The following is a 15905-nucleotide window of genomic DNA, read 5'->3' as shown; positions in this document are numbered from 1 at the left end:
AGGCCACTCTAAAATGTGCAGATTTACTGTATTGGGGGTCCGAAACCAGTCAGTATCTGGTCTGACCACCATTTGCCTCACACAGTGCAGCACATCTCCTTCGTATAGAGTTGATCAGGTTGTTGATTGTGGCCTGTGGAATGTTGGTCCACTTCTCTTAAATGGCTGTGCGAAGTTGCTGGATATTGGCAGGAACTGGAACACGCTGTTGTATACGCCGATCCAGAGCATCCCAAACATGCTCAATGGCCATGCAAGAACTTGGATGTTTTCAGCGTCCAGGAATTGTGTACAGATCCTTGCAACATGGGTCTATGCATTATCATGCTGCCACATGCGGTGTTGGTCGTGAATGAATAGCAAATCAATGGGGCTCAGGATCTCGTCACATTTATCTCTGTGCATTCAAAATGCCCTTTGGTTCAAAATGCCCGGAGATACCGTGACGAGATCCTGAGGCCCATTGTTGATTGTGTTTGTTGTCCATAACATACACCTGCCCATACCATAACCCCAGCACCACCATGGGCCACTCGATCCACAACGTTGACATCAGCAAACCGCTCCCACACACTACGCCATCCATGCTGTCTGCCATCTGCCCTGTACAGTAAAAAACGAGATTCATTGGTGAACAGAACACTTCTCCAAAGTGCCAGACGACATCGATTGTGAGAATTTGAACACTCAAATCGGATACAATGACAAACTGTAGTCAGGTTGAGACCCTGATGAGGATGACGAGCATGCAAATGAGTTTCCCTGAGACGGATTCTGACAGTTTGCTGGATGTGGAGGTCCTGGGATGGTGTGGTTTGCGGTTGGAGGCCGGTAGGATGTACTGCCGAAATCTCTGAAATGCTTTTGGAGACGGCTTATAAAACAGAAATGAACATTGAATTCACAGACACCAGCTCTGGTGGACATTCCTGCAGTCAGCATGCCAATTGCACGCTCCCTCAAAACGTGACATCTGTGCATTGTGTTGTGTGATAAAACGGCACATGTTTGAGTGGCCTTGTATTGTGGCAGCCTAAAGCACACCTGTGCAATAATCATGCTGTCTAATCAGCATCTTGATATGCCACACCTGTGAGGTGGATGGATTATCTCGGCAGAGGAGACGTGCTCACTAACACAGATTTAGACAGATTTGTGAAAAAAATGTAAAGTAATAGTCCTTTTGTATATATAGAAAAAGTCTTAGATCTTTGAGTTCAGCTCATGAAAAATGGGGGCAAAAACAAGTGTTGCGTTTATTATTTTGTTCAGTGTATATATTAGTTTTTTATTTGCAAAATACAACAATGAATTAAAAAAGGCAGCTCTAAACCATATGAACCAATAACTCTTCACATCATAAACACATATCAGATTCCATATAGGATCAGAACTGTAGCCCTGGTGCTTCTTTCAATGATAGTGATATCATAGCATGGTCAAAACAGACAAAATGTCAGCAGACATTTAATGCATGAAATTGCTTGAGCTGGTGCTAATGAGTAATTAATCGGTACGCTAATTAATGTGTCTACATTCGTTAAGAAAGTCTGACACAGCAGGGTGATATAACTACTACAACTTATACAGAAGTTGAAAACATGCTGTGATTTCTTAAACCTGGTACACATAAGCGATGCAAACAAATCTCCTTCCCATACAATACCAAAAAACCAATAGAGTTTTTGCTATCACAAATTGCTTGGATGTTTAATGTAATTTTATAATTCAATTAACAGAGTCCCATGTTATACAGACCCTGCCACTCCACCAGTAATTGATTTTGATAATCGGTGCCTAATGCAAGGCTCCATGACCTTATTTTCCTTGGAAATGTTAAAAAGATTGGATTATGGTCTAAAAATATGTTAAGCAATTTCCAAGCATTCTGGTCCTTGGGGTAAAGCCATTTGCAGGTTGTGAGATTTATCATTCAGTAAGTGGTGTGAAAGTGCTGTAGCAATCCCCACTTTTGCAAAAAATAACTGGAGTTCGACTAAGCTGGCTGACAAATTCCAAAGGACATTACCCTGAACGTGTAAATATATGGATGGATGGAGTCATGTGAATTGCTATATTTTTTACACGACAAATTCCCAGAGTTAAATGAAAACCTGTAAGGATATAAATATAAATAATATTAAATAAAACCTGTGAATAAAATAAGACCTAAATTACAGGGGCATGATGGCTTAGTGGTTAGTAATTTGCCTTATACCTCCAGAGTTAGGGGTTCACCCTGTGTGCATTGAGTTGCATGCTCTCCCTATACTTTAGGGATTTCCTGTTTGCTTTTAGGGAAGAACTTATTGGCTTTTCTGAATGATCCATAGTGTGTGATTTTGTTCTGCAATGGATTGCAACCCTGTCCAGGGTGTCCCCTTCTTTGTGCCTTGAGCACCATTGAATAGATCCCCAAAAAAAAAAAAAAACATTCTTACAGCTCAATTGTGCATTGTAAACTATGTATTATTGGAATGGTATACTTACTAGCCATACTTACTTCTTTCTGTTCAACAAAACTACGCAATTCACTCTACACTGAAGCTACTTGAGATCATTGGTTTCGAATAGTCAATGGTCATACTTGGAAAAAGATTATATATGGAAAAAAAGTTTCCTTCTCTTATTAAACACAATGATCTAACCCTTAATAACACTCCAAATGCCTCATTTTATCTTAAAGCCTTACACTATGAGTCACTGTCAATGAATTTCCTAGAAAAAAATCTTTGGTCATAGTCTTTGTCTTGCTAGTTAGAAGTCCAGCATGGTCTTTTATTAAACATACAGCTAGAACATTAAAACAGCTTTGCTGCTGTAGATCTCCCTTCATACACAGTCCAGTTCTCTCACCAAACTTCCACCTGATCCATGTAATCAGTACTTAGGGAAGAAAAAGGTGGGAATGTGATCTCCTTATACTGGTGTTTTCACAGGCTAAGATCACAGATAATATCAGAGCGATCAAATCACAGACATGATAAGGTAAAGACAAGAAAACAGCAGAAAGACATATGATTAGGGCATGAGTTAAGAGCTGGAGTACTAGAAAAACAGCAGAGTTGGCAAAAGTACACACATCCTTCACTTAAATAGAAGTACAGATACCCATGTTTTAGAAACACTGGTAAAAGTCTCATTTCTTTCCACTGCTTCTCTTTCTCTCCCCATCCCGAGGCATCCTGAGGTTTGGCCAGCTCAAGTCACGTCCCACCTCATGAAGATTATGGACCTTTGAAGAAGTAGATGCCGAACTCGCAAACATCCCGAACCATCTAGAGACGTACCAGTGCCATTTGGATCCCACTGCATGTGTGGAGTTTTGACATTGGACCTCCTGGAGTGTTTAAAGGCTCTGGCATGGAGAAGCTGGTGCTGGATCTGTGATGATCACAAATGTTGAGCTCAGTAGCTCCTAGTTTTATAACCATAATGACTGTAGAAAGAACATTTACTTATAATCTTATACTCCAGTACTCATGTTAGTTCTCTCTCCATTGTTTTGTATTGTTGAAAGATTTATGATCAAACTCTTGATGTCACCCAAATGAGGATGGGTTCCCCTTTTGAGTCTGGTTCCTCTCAAGGTTTCTTCCTCATAACATCTAAGGGAGTTTTTCCTGGCCACAGGCTTGCTCATCAGGGATAAATGCACACCATTCACCTTGACTGTTGATTTCTGTAAAGCTGCTTTGAGACAATGTCTGTTGTGAAAAGCACTATACAAATGAACTTGACTTGACTTAAAAGTTGAAGCATTGTATCATCTATACTTTTTTACTCAAGTTAAAGTAGAGACGTTTGGGCTCTGACATGTACTTTTTAATGAAGTACATGTCTGAGCCCAAACGTCTCTACTTTAACTTGAGTAAAAAAGTATAGATGATACAGTGCTTTAACTTTTACTTTGACTGAGAACAGAAACATTCCTGATCAACATCATCTTTTCTCTGCCTGTGTTTTATATGGTGGTTGTTCAGCCTGAATAAATTAATTATGTAACAAATTATTGAATTATTTTGTATTAACAATATGTTACATAATTAATTTATTCAGGCTGAACAACCAGCATATAAAACACAGGCAGAGAAAATATTATCAGGAATGTTTCTGTTCTCGGTCATGTTTACATCGCTGACTCCCTCTGTCTTATTCACAATAGCCATACTTTTTGTTGCCTTGCTTGTTGTTAGCTTTTTAGGCTAGCCTACATCTGTGGTGCGTATTAGCCAGGAAATAGACAGAAATAGGTTGATGTGCTAAAAACAGTTATCATGTCACCAAATAGATTAAAACTAAAGTAACAAGTCTGGTTTAAAAATTAAAGAAGTAGAATGTACAGATATCTTCCCGTGGGCTCACCACCTGCAGGAGGGACCGTAAGGGACGGTGCTGTGGGGATTGGGCAGCAGTCGAAGGCGGGGGCCTGCTAAGACTGCTGCCCCCGCGACCCGAATTACGGATAAGCGGGAGAAAATGAATGAATGAATGAATGAATGTACAGATATTTGTTTAAAAAATTTTTATAAGTGAAAGTAAAAAGTTTTCCAAAAATTAAATAGTAAAGTAAAATACTGATGCCAAAAAAAGTAGCCTTCTTTACTTCCCATCTCTGAAAAAAAAAAAAACCCAGATAGCTAAGCGGTTAGAGTATATACAAGCATGGAATTTTGTTGAGAGGCATAAAGTTTTCTGCTTTGACAAGGATAATGCTTTGTTTATTTTCTCCACGATTACTTTGCAGTGATTGTTTGTTGTATTATCTGTTTGATTTTTCAGGACAATTGTATTTCTGTACCTACTGCAGGGTGTGTTGGTATTAAATTCTGCCAGGTTGAATTAGGAGTAGGATTATTTTCAGAAGTATGCTAAAATACTGCACTCACAGTTTTACCTTATCTGACATTTGCTAATATTGTCATGCTAGTATGACATAAATCCTGACTGATTCAATAAGCATGATATAAAATGTAAACTTCTGTAACATAAAAAGGCTATAAGTGACTTCTCCAACACTACACAGTACAATAAAGTGAGAGCTTGTTAAGAGACTGAAGTTTGTTTTTGAATTTTGAATTTTCTTTGCAAAGAGCAGTATATAGGTAGGAATAATACTGCCTGTTTGACCTTTTCACTTCATTTTATTGTCCCATTGTAAAGCAGCATTTTTTAAATTAAAACATACTTTATTATTCTGAATGTTTGTGCAAAACAGAACGATGATTTGCAGTTATTTGGAAATAGCATTACATTAGAAATATTCTGGAACAGGTGCCATGATGTCATACCACATAACATTGCCATTTTACAGCTCCAGAGTCTAAGGTTCAGGTTAATTACTGCTTGGAGTTTCAAATGTTTTCTCAAATTTAAGATATAGAAGAGATAAAAAAATATGAATGAATTACAATGTATGTATATTATATATAGGCTTTCATCGCTCTAAATTGACATTGGCTAGTATCAGGATTGGAGGTGTGAATAAAGTGCTAACATACATTTTTTATGGACATTTATTTAAATTCCCTTATGAGGGAAATTTCAAGGTCCGTGACGTCGGAGTGACGTGGGGCCGCCTTCCCGTGGGCTCACCACCTCCAGGAGGGACCATAAGGGACGGTGCTGTGAGGATTGGGCAGCAGTCGAAGGCGGGGGCCTGTTTGGACTGCTGCCCCCGCGACCTGAATTACGGATAAGCGGGAGAAAATGAATGAATGAATTTATTTAAATTTATTATGTTAATCTGTAACATGTATGGATAAAGGGAAGAGATTTTAGTCATTTTAAGTCATTATGTGAGCTTTTACTGAATCAAGTTCCTCCCATCGATAAACATGGCAATAAATTAGAAGCGTTTGCTTTCATGAGAAAATAACATTTATGAGGTGTTTTCCAAACATCTCAATCTATATTATAAAATACAGATTACAAAAAAAATAAATGGAACTCAATCTCACTGAAATATAATGTCTTCTGGAATGAATTCTGGAATTGATACGTAAATGGACACACCTGGAGGTCTGACTTATTTAAATTCACTTGGGTCCTCTTCTAAGCAGCTTTATTATAGTTTCAGTTGTTTGAAACCTCTAAATAAACTTTTTTGTCTCATTTGAATTTTTTTTTTTTCTCAATTTTTCCCCATATAATGTTAAATACGGGCCCCTCTGTAAAACAGAAGACCACAGATAAATTGTAGTAACAACCCAGCAAAATAGTTCATGAACATCCAACTTGGTTTGTGTTGTTTTCAGAGTGCATGTTCTCATTCTAACTAGTCTAATACGAAATTGCAGAAATGAGCAATTAGTATTACACTGAGATTATACAAGTAAACCATTTTCACATGTCTACTGTCTGTAGAAGAATTGTAACACTGGGCTATAGGGGCATTGAGTGAAAACACTAACGATTCTCTGCGGTCTTGCCACAATACAAGAGTCAGCCAGTTTCCATGGTGACAAGCTTTTCCTGCAGGGCCTGCTTCGGCAAAGCTTGCACATTACAATCCCATCAATGTTTTTGCTCAAATGCCAAATGAGCCCAAACCCGTCATAATTATGTCTTTACTGGGAATTTTACATTTACATTTAAACAGCTTTAAATGAAGCTGGTTCTAATGTTATGTTGGCAACACTTTACATTATAGGTCCTTAATTAATGCTAAACTTTGAAACAACAGTATACTAGTTATTCTTGGATTATAAATATTTACAATAATATAATCTACTTAGCTTTTATGTATAATGAATAAATTACTAATATAATATTATTATGCTGACAGAACCATATTGTCCAATTTTGAACCACATTGTGTTTCTGGAAGTATCAGTGTTGTACAAGGTTCTTATTATTTAATAGTCACTGGCTGTCTACAAACATGGACTAAAGCAATGTTAAGTATTTACAGAAACTTGGAAATGAAGAAATCCATGTCTTGTGTGTCTTTTTATACTTTTCTACTCACCATTACTGGCAATACTCAGTCTGTGACCTAGTGAACCAGTATGAGGATGTACTTATTGATAGAGGCTGATGCCACTTGTCAAATGTTATGAATATAAATATAAATGTCAGTAATTATTGATAAATTAAACTGCAGTGATAACATATTGTTTCAGGATCCTAACTTAATGCCTTGAGAACCATCTTACTTAACGAATCTAGTCAGAAGTTTTCATATCAGTTCTCCGTTAATTACTCCACAATGTAACAAACTGATTGTTTTGCTGTTTGTCAAAGAGCTTTATATGTTTTTAAAAGTTAATGTTTAACAAGCAAAGAATGTTTAACACATTTTACCTCAATCATTTTCTAGTGTTTTGAATAAATGCATTGTTGTTTTTCCATGATGCAGCTGTGTATCAGAATGATATATTTCATAAAACTGCATTGAATTTTACAAATCACAAAACATTTGTTACAGTAGGACCTGTTATGTATTTCAACCAGGATTTGTATATAGAATTTGTATATGAAATTTAATCCAAATGCACCTTCTTCTTGTAATGAATGGAACAGATTGTCAAAAGAACACACTATACTAATGGATTGCATGGTTGAATGTAAAACCTAAATCTTCTTCTATTTCTAGTTGCATTCAGCTTCTCAGTATAATGGAAGGATGTTTTTTTCCAATAAGGTCTTTTTGAACAAGGTGACCGAATTCCAGAGAGCAGTTCCAATATATACCACATAATATCTGGAGGGTTGTTGCCATGGAGGCCAATCTTCTTTTCACTCTCTTCAGCGTAGCTTTTCGTGGGTTGGTGATTTTAAAAAAAAAAAGAAAAAAAAATCCCAAGAACCATATATGTGAAACGATGTCCTGTGTATATATATATATATATATATATATATATATATATATATATATATATATATATATATATATATATATATATATATATATACCACCAATGATGCTAGAGAGTTATGTATCACAAATTTATCTGAACCCAGCAAGGACAGTGCTGATAGCACAATTACAACCTACACTTACAAATTAATTATCATGGCCCACATAGCACAATGAAATAATGGCAATGAACATAATCTAGCTGCCAGAATCCAGCTATAACTCAGCCTTTGTGAGACCGTACTGCATATTTACAGCTAGGCCGCTTTTAGTTTAAAATTAACAAAAATTCACTTATTGATTTAGGGCCATTTTTAATGCTCTTTCTTTAAATAATTACTTAATCGAACCCACTCTTGATAAATAACTTGGATTTGTATTTTTTTTTTTTTTTTTTTATGTATATGCTTTACTTAATATATATTTTCTTCACCACAGTTATTTTGATTAATAGCACATTAAATAGCAATAGTGCTTGACCTAGTAAATTAGTCTCAGAATATATTTATTGAAAGAATTTTTAATCTGTGTTTTTAATACTGGTAAAAAGGTTAATTGTCAGTAAATGCTTACTTTTAGCCATATTTACAACTAGCTCTTATGTTCCTAATCTATACAGTATTTAATGCAGATTTTTATTCGATCTGAGAAGGGTACAACTTCTTAAGGTCTTCAATTGTTTGTGATGTGTAAAATAACTTTTTTTTGTTATCTGTAATGAAAAAATAGAACATTTCAAAGAAATGCTGGGTAATATCTAAGGCCATTGTAGGTTCTTGTGCCTTTTTAATGATGGATCCATACAAACAAAAAATGCTGTTTTTCAAACACATTTGTCGAGATGTAAAAGCAGATGCTTTTATGCAAAGTGTAAGTGAGGCAGAATATGATGTGTGTTTATATGTTTTAACCAATGGACCAAAACTGTTGCAGCTTAGATGTAGGAAGAGCAGACACAGAGACAGCTAGAAATTAAACATGAGTGTTGGATTTAGTATTAGTACTGAGAAAGCTACAAATATGAAGCAGCCAAACATATTTAAGTAAACCGCATTTATTTCATTTGCTAGTGAATTTATACCAAATTTGGAGTCAGATCACTTGATGCTGACCTTAAAAAACATCATGTCTTCAATTACTGTGACAATCTAGACATAACAGATACAAGTGTTTCTAGTATTTTAGTAATTAGTTGATTCTTAATTTTCTTTTGGGTTTTGCCCACATTTCTGTGACAGTGAATCAGTAGCAAAAGCTTTAATCAATCAATACAGTTAGGTTCATTTAATTTAATTCAACGGTATTTACCTCAGAGGGCAATTATGACAGTTCTTTTTAAAACCACACCCTAAAACATTCATTACAAAACACAAACATTATGGCATAAGTCTTTTAACTTGTGGTTAAGTGAAATGAAGTTGGGTGGCAGAAGATTATTTTATTTATTTATTTATTTTACTAGCAATTTGCTGTGTGCTAAATTAATTTTTAATAATGACTATTAGACCACAAATGTTTCCACTTCATTGGTGACAAATGCAATATTATCTTTAAATACAGGTAGTGCGATATTTAGGCACAATACAATAATTTGAAGTGTTGTACTGGAGGTGTATGGGGAGGACAAAGCTGCCTGAGCACCCATACTGTCATGAATATTTTACATGTGTTATGAAGAAAGGTGCTTTAGATTTTTACTCTGCGGTCACATTTTCAGAGATGTTCCCTTTAAACCTTTCACTTCTCATTAAAGTGTTGGAGAAAAAAAAAGACAGGATGTTTTTTTTTCTTCTGCCACTATCCATTAGGGGAAAAAATTGCATGACATGATTATATATGCACAGATGGGGTTTGCTTAGATTTTGTTAGACATAACCATTCTTTTAAATAAGCATGTGTTTGTCTGGAAACTTTAAAAGCTTTGGTCTTTTTCCCAGACATGGATTTGTATTTAGAGCAAACATCAACTTGGGCTTCAGTCTATGATCAGGCTTACTTTACTTTTCAGATAATAATGTAAAAGCAGAAATGTTTGAATACATAAAAAAAAAAAAAAAAAAAAAACACAGAAGGGAGCACATATTAATTACAGGTTGATAAGTAATCGCCTTTTCCCATTCTACAGGCACTATGAAGTTTTAATAAATTGTGTCTTTTTTGTCTATAGAAAAGACAATGTGGGAGATTTCCAAACTTCATTCATTCATTCATTCATTCATTCATTCATTTATTCATTCATTCATTCATTCATTCATTCATTTATTCCTTCATTCATTCATTCATTCATTCATTTATTCATCAAGTTATTCTTTCATTCATTCATTTATTCATTCATTCATTCATTCATCAACTCACTGATTCATTTATTCATTTTCACTAATCTCTTTATCCTGTTCGGGATCATGGTGGATCCAGTTTTGATGGGTCCTTAGCATATCACAGGGCAAAATGAACACTTATAAGACTTTTTAACATAGTCAAGTTTCAAGTCAAGTCAAGTTTATTTGTATAGCGCTTTTCACAACAGACATTGTCTCAAAGCAGCTTTACACAAACGCAGCTCTTACATAGCTGCGCCTACCTGTGTGTTTGAGAAAGATAGGAGGAAACCAATGAACTCACATAAACACAAAAAGGACAGCAAAACTCCATACAAACTGTAATTCAAGAACAGGATTGACTCTAGGACTTTGACATTGTGAGATGGCAACATTAACTTTCTCTATACAAAAACTTCTCCTCTTTATTATTTTGTCTTTCTTGTTATACAACAGCTAATAACTGGGGACAGTGAAGGCTAACACATGCTACCTCCAGCCAACTGCTGCTCATGCTGTATCAGAAAGCAGCATAAGACACTTGGAGGAAAGTGCCATCCAAACTTTTATACATGCATAAGCTCACAGTCACTCACGGTTGGCTAGTGCGATTGACAGGGGAGAGAAGACAGTATGTCATTTCTCCTACACAGAGAGAACAGCCAATTAGCTCTCTTGGCTCCCTGCTAGTTGTGACATTGGCAATGTTGGAATTGAATCTTATGACAACAGGGCAAATGTTTTTGTTTTCTTTTCCTCACCACTTCTGATCTATCATTAAAATGCCTTTTTAGACAACAATATAAAGGCTGTTCTGACGGAGACAAAAGTTAAGAATCAAAGCCAACATAAAAACCAAGGCAGATTAGTTGCCATATTTTCTCATAAAAGTGCACGATAGTAAAATAATTTATGCAGGTTATTCCATGCAATCTTATGGTTATTTGTTTGCTGTTGTTTTTTTTAATTTTCTCATTACATCTTTGAAAGATTTGTCAATCTTTTAACAAGGATATGGTGAAAGTACTTTCTGAAAATTGTGAATGACTACGAAATAGAAAAATGTATTAATGATGCGCCTGTGCTAGCATAGATTCCTCACCCTATTCTGCCATTACTTACTCTCAGTGGAATATATAAAACGTTGAAATACGTGCTTTGTGTGAAAATAGTTTAGTTATTGATGAGAGTCTTTGAGAGGTGTCTTCTGTGGCCTTGTGAAAAGCCTTGAGATTCTCATGGCTGGCAGGTTTAATGCAGTGTAGTGTTTATTCCCTTCAGAGAATTTCACTAAAAGAAGTGTGCACTTTGACATTGCAGGTTTTTTTGTTTACTTTTTGTTTGTATGTTGGTTCTTGTTTATCACACTCAAGGTTAAAGATCTACCTTTGGGATTATGTAGATAAGTAAAAAAAAAAAAAAAAAACTAGTTTATTATAAAATATAGTGGGTTTATTCTTTATCACTTACAGCAATATTTGTACATCGGCTCCATCTGTACACATTATAACATGTAACGTTTTGTATACTTAATATTGTATGTAGTATAAATATATAAGTTTAAAAATTCAAGTTAAGAAGTAATTACTGCTTTTGAGAAACATACTATAGATATTATATATAAGTATAGATATAGGATATAGGATATTAGATATAGAGTGCATATACTGTGCCAAGAAATGTGATTAATAAAGGCACTTTATTTAATTGCTACATCAACAGTCTGTTGGAATTCTAAGCACACTTGATGTAAACACATCATCAACCATGTATTACTCCATCACTCTTCTAAATCAGCCAAATAGGGCTAGGTTTTAAGTACCACTCATTAGAAACACAATAGTTACCCAGAAACGTCTAGTAAAATATAAGGATTCTGTGCTTTATGAATTCACTAAGAAAATGAACAATTATTAGTAATTCTCTGTCTTGCCTTTTGAGTCTAAATATATCATTATGAAATCTGGTGGTAACCCACAGTATGTGCAATAGACCTTGGCATGTTTCATTTGTTAGGAATAATTTTCATACCTCTCCTAGCTGCTGGAAACAGATTAAAAGAAGGCATCTGTGATTTGTTTCACACACAAGAGCTTTTATTTTCTGTTGGCTCCAACCGGTCTGGCCTGTGACACTCACTACACACTACACAAAAACCTACTGATAGCAAATGGTAGTGAGAGACCAACACCGTACAGTCATTCTACATGTAAAATTTTAAACGCTTTGATTTATCTATACAGCATTTGAGCCATCATAAGTAATGCTGTAATTCTGTCATGTAAATAATGCTTAGGGTTAGACACGGAGGCAAGCACAGTTTACTTTGTATTCATAGTTGAGATGGTGAGGTTTTAGTCTGGAGTTCTTCTAATCAGCAGCTGTAGACAGAACAATAAATCACAACCACAATTCCAGGGGATTGCAGTTACTGCAACCAAGAGAGAGCAGAGCTCAAAGGCAATACTGTGTGAATTAGATCTTGTTAAATTCAGCGGAGTGTTTATCACAAAAATTTCATCTGATGAAGATTATTTGTTAAACATAAAGACAGGGTGCAATAAAGTTAATCGAATATCATAAGTATTTTCAATATTGACTGTAATATAGTATTAAATCCTTCCTCTTAATATAAATAAGTAATGATTATGATAACAATATTAAAAGAGCCTACCAGATTCTCATGTCACACTGGACATACTGTCAGTGGTATGTGTTAAGATCCTAGATGTGATATTTAGGTATTTGAGGATTAATGTGCTTAAAGAATAATGATACCATTGGAATACTGACATACTATGGCTGTAGCAGTGGAAAGATGTGCCTTGTTGCTGTTAATATTGTCTATTGTTGGAATCACAGGAACTGGATAAACGATAACACATTTTTCTTTGAACAAGAGCATGTCTTTAAGATAGAAATATGTGACTCTAGTTAGTGTGTATAAAATATTATAAGTAATCTATATCTTGCCACTGCAATTCCCAAATCTGGGAAATCTGGTTAACACGTTCTCATGTTTTTTGCAAAAATCAGAATGATGGTTAACTTGTAGGAAATTCCAAGGTTAGTCATCTGTCTATAGAGCAGAGTTTGAGGGAATACATTTTTAGTCATTAGGTCGCATTATCAGGTTCGATTCCCGGTCAGGGAACCAAACCCAGCCATTAGGGTTGCACAAGCCAGTGGACTCTTAGTGCCGGTCCCAAGCCCGCATAAATGCGGAGCGTTGTGTTAGGAAGGGCATCCAGCGTAAAAACATGCCAAATCGAACATGCGGATTAAGAATATGGATGATCCGCTGTGGCAACCCCTAATGGGAGAAGCCGAAAGAAAGTTTAGGTCGCATTAGCCAAAACACATTTACAGACATGAAACTTGATCAGTAATCCTGAAGACAATTAAAACATCATTGCTAAACCCCAGCAACCAGTTAGGTTATTATAGCAACCAACTGAGATCATATTAAAACCTTATAGCACCCTGCTGGATTTTTAAGAAACCAATAGATTATAGTGAAACCTCAAAAACAACATACCAACCACTCTGCCAAGGCAAAGTTCCAGTTCTATGAAAGGATAATTTATGACACCCATGGAATGAGTAAAGAAAATAGACTGGTTGGTGAGAAAGTGGGAGAATTTTGTTGAGGTGACATACTGATCACATGCTGGCAATATTTTTTTTTCCACTGGAGGGCTGCTTGTTGGCATTTGCTGGGCAATTCGCTACCAGATCGGCAGATGCCACCATTGGAAGTGGGGAAGATGAAGTTTATTTTCCTTGAGCATGTAAATGTGACATGAGGCTGTCAGCCAGGTGGATTGTGTCGGTGGTGATTCGGACTGGTGCCCTTGGACCCACTCCACTGTGCTGGCTGACAGTTATACAATGCCTTCGATAACAATTTGCATGGAAATTAGCTAAAATTACTGTTTACAATATACTGTTTCAGACATTTAAAATTTTGAGATGCTGTTTAAATTTTCAATAAAAACAGAACACAATGATGTGCAAAATTCATGAATCCATATTTTATTCACAATAGAACATAGCAAACATACCAAATGTTTAAACTAAAAAGATGTACCATTTTACGGAAAATATATGTTGCTATATATATCCCCTGGTGGTCTAGTGGTTAAGATGCAGCGCTCTCACCGCTGCGACCCGGGTTCGATCCCCGGTCAGGGAACCAACCCCAGCCACTCTCAGTGCCGGTCCCAAGCCCGGATAAATTGGGGAGGGTTGCGTTAGGAAGGGCATCCAGCATAAAAACATGTGCCTAATCAAACGTGCGGAGGATCCGCTGTGGCGACCCCTAACGGGAGAAGCCGAAAGAAAGTTTATATGTTGCTATATATATATGGAACATGGCCATGTCCCTCAATATTTTGGGACATGTGTATGTCTGTGAATAAAGGAGTTCGCTTGCTGGAGTTCTCGGAGAGGAATGTTGTCCCATTTGTGTCTGAAACAGAATTCTAGCTGTTCAACAGTCCTGGGTCTACTTCGTTGCATTTTCCGTTTTATGATACACCTAATGTTTTCAAATGATGAAAGGTCTGGACTGCAGGCAGCCAGTTTGGCACCTGGACAGTTTAGCACTATTCTATGATGGTTTTGAATATGATGAATATGGTTTCCACAATATTCAAAGTTTTCCACTTTGCCTCAGTCGATTAAAAAATGAGCTTTGGCCCAGAGAAGACTTTAGCATTCCTGGAACCTGTTGCTTCTTCTTTGCAAGATAGAGCTTTAGCCTGCACTGGGCATGGCACAGTGAATTCTGTTCACAGACATTGATTTATGGAGGTGTTTCTGGGCCAATGCTGTGAATTCCATTAAAGAAGCATACCTGTTTTCAAAGCGGTGCTGCTTGAGGGCCCAAAGAGCATGGGCATCCAATATTTATTTTCACTCTTGTCCCTTGCACACAGAGATTTCTCCAGTTTCTGGAAACATTTTGATTATATTTTGTATTATAGATAAGGTAATTTAAATCTTTATTACTTTACATCATTCTGAAATTGTTCTAGAATCTGTAGACACGGGTTTTCACAAATTGCTAACTTCTGCTTATCTTCTGAGAGAATCTGAAAAATATTTACTTTTGAAGCCTTTTTTTGCCATTAAATATTGCAGCCATTAAATTCAAAATGACTCTATTTGTCTTTAAAGTTGAAAATGTTCTCACTTCAATCATTTGATGTGGTTTAAATGTTCTATTGTGAATAGAATATGGGTTTGGATTTCACCATTGAATTTTGTTTATATTTACATTTCACACAGCATCCCCACTTTACAATTGGTGTTGCATATATAGGTTCTCTTTTTGACGTTTTGATCATTTATGAAGTTTGCTATTCTGGACGGCAGTATCCTGTATATAAATGGGTATTATATAAGTGAGTCTAACCCAAGGTGTTACTTATGCTGAATCACGATGTGATTAAATGTGCACATATGTGTTGAAGGAGAGATCCGATAATGAACATCTCAGTTTCTACATAGCTCTTTATTTCCTTGATAACTGTATGCAAATGAAGTGCTCCTGTTATTTTCTTCTGGGACTAGCCCCTCTAACATATGCACATTTTAATATGCTCTACTCTGTATGGAAATGTAATTCTAAGAGACTCTCTTTTATAATTAAATTATTGTTAGCTGTCAAATGCATTACTAACATTCTTCAATCTTGATCTAGTTAATAAATAATTCATTGT

Source organism: Silurus aristotelis, assembly GCF_946808225.1.
Source record: "Silurus aristotelis genome assembly, chromosome: 4".
In the NCBI taxonomy this organism is placed as follows: domain Eukaryota; kingdom Metazoa; phylum Chordata; class Actinopteri; order Siluriformes; family Siluridae; genus Silurus; species Silurus aristotelis.
The sequence above is the reverse complement of the archived record's forward strand: the minus strand, read 5'-3'. Positions refer to the sequence as shown.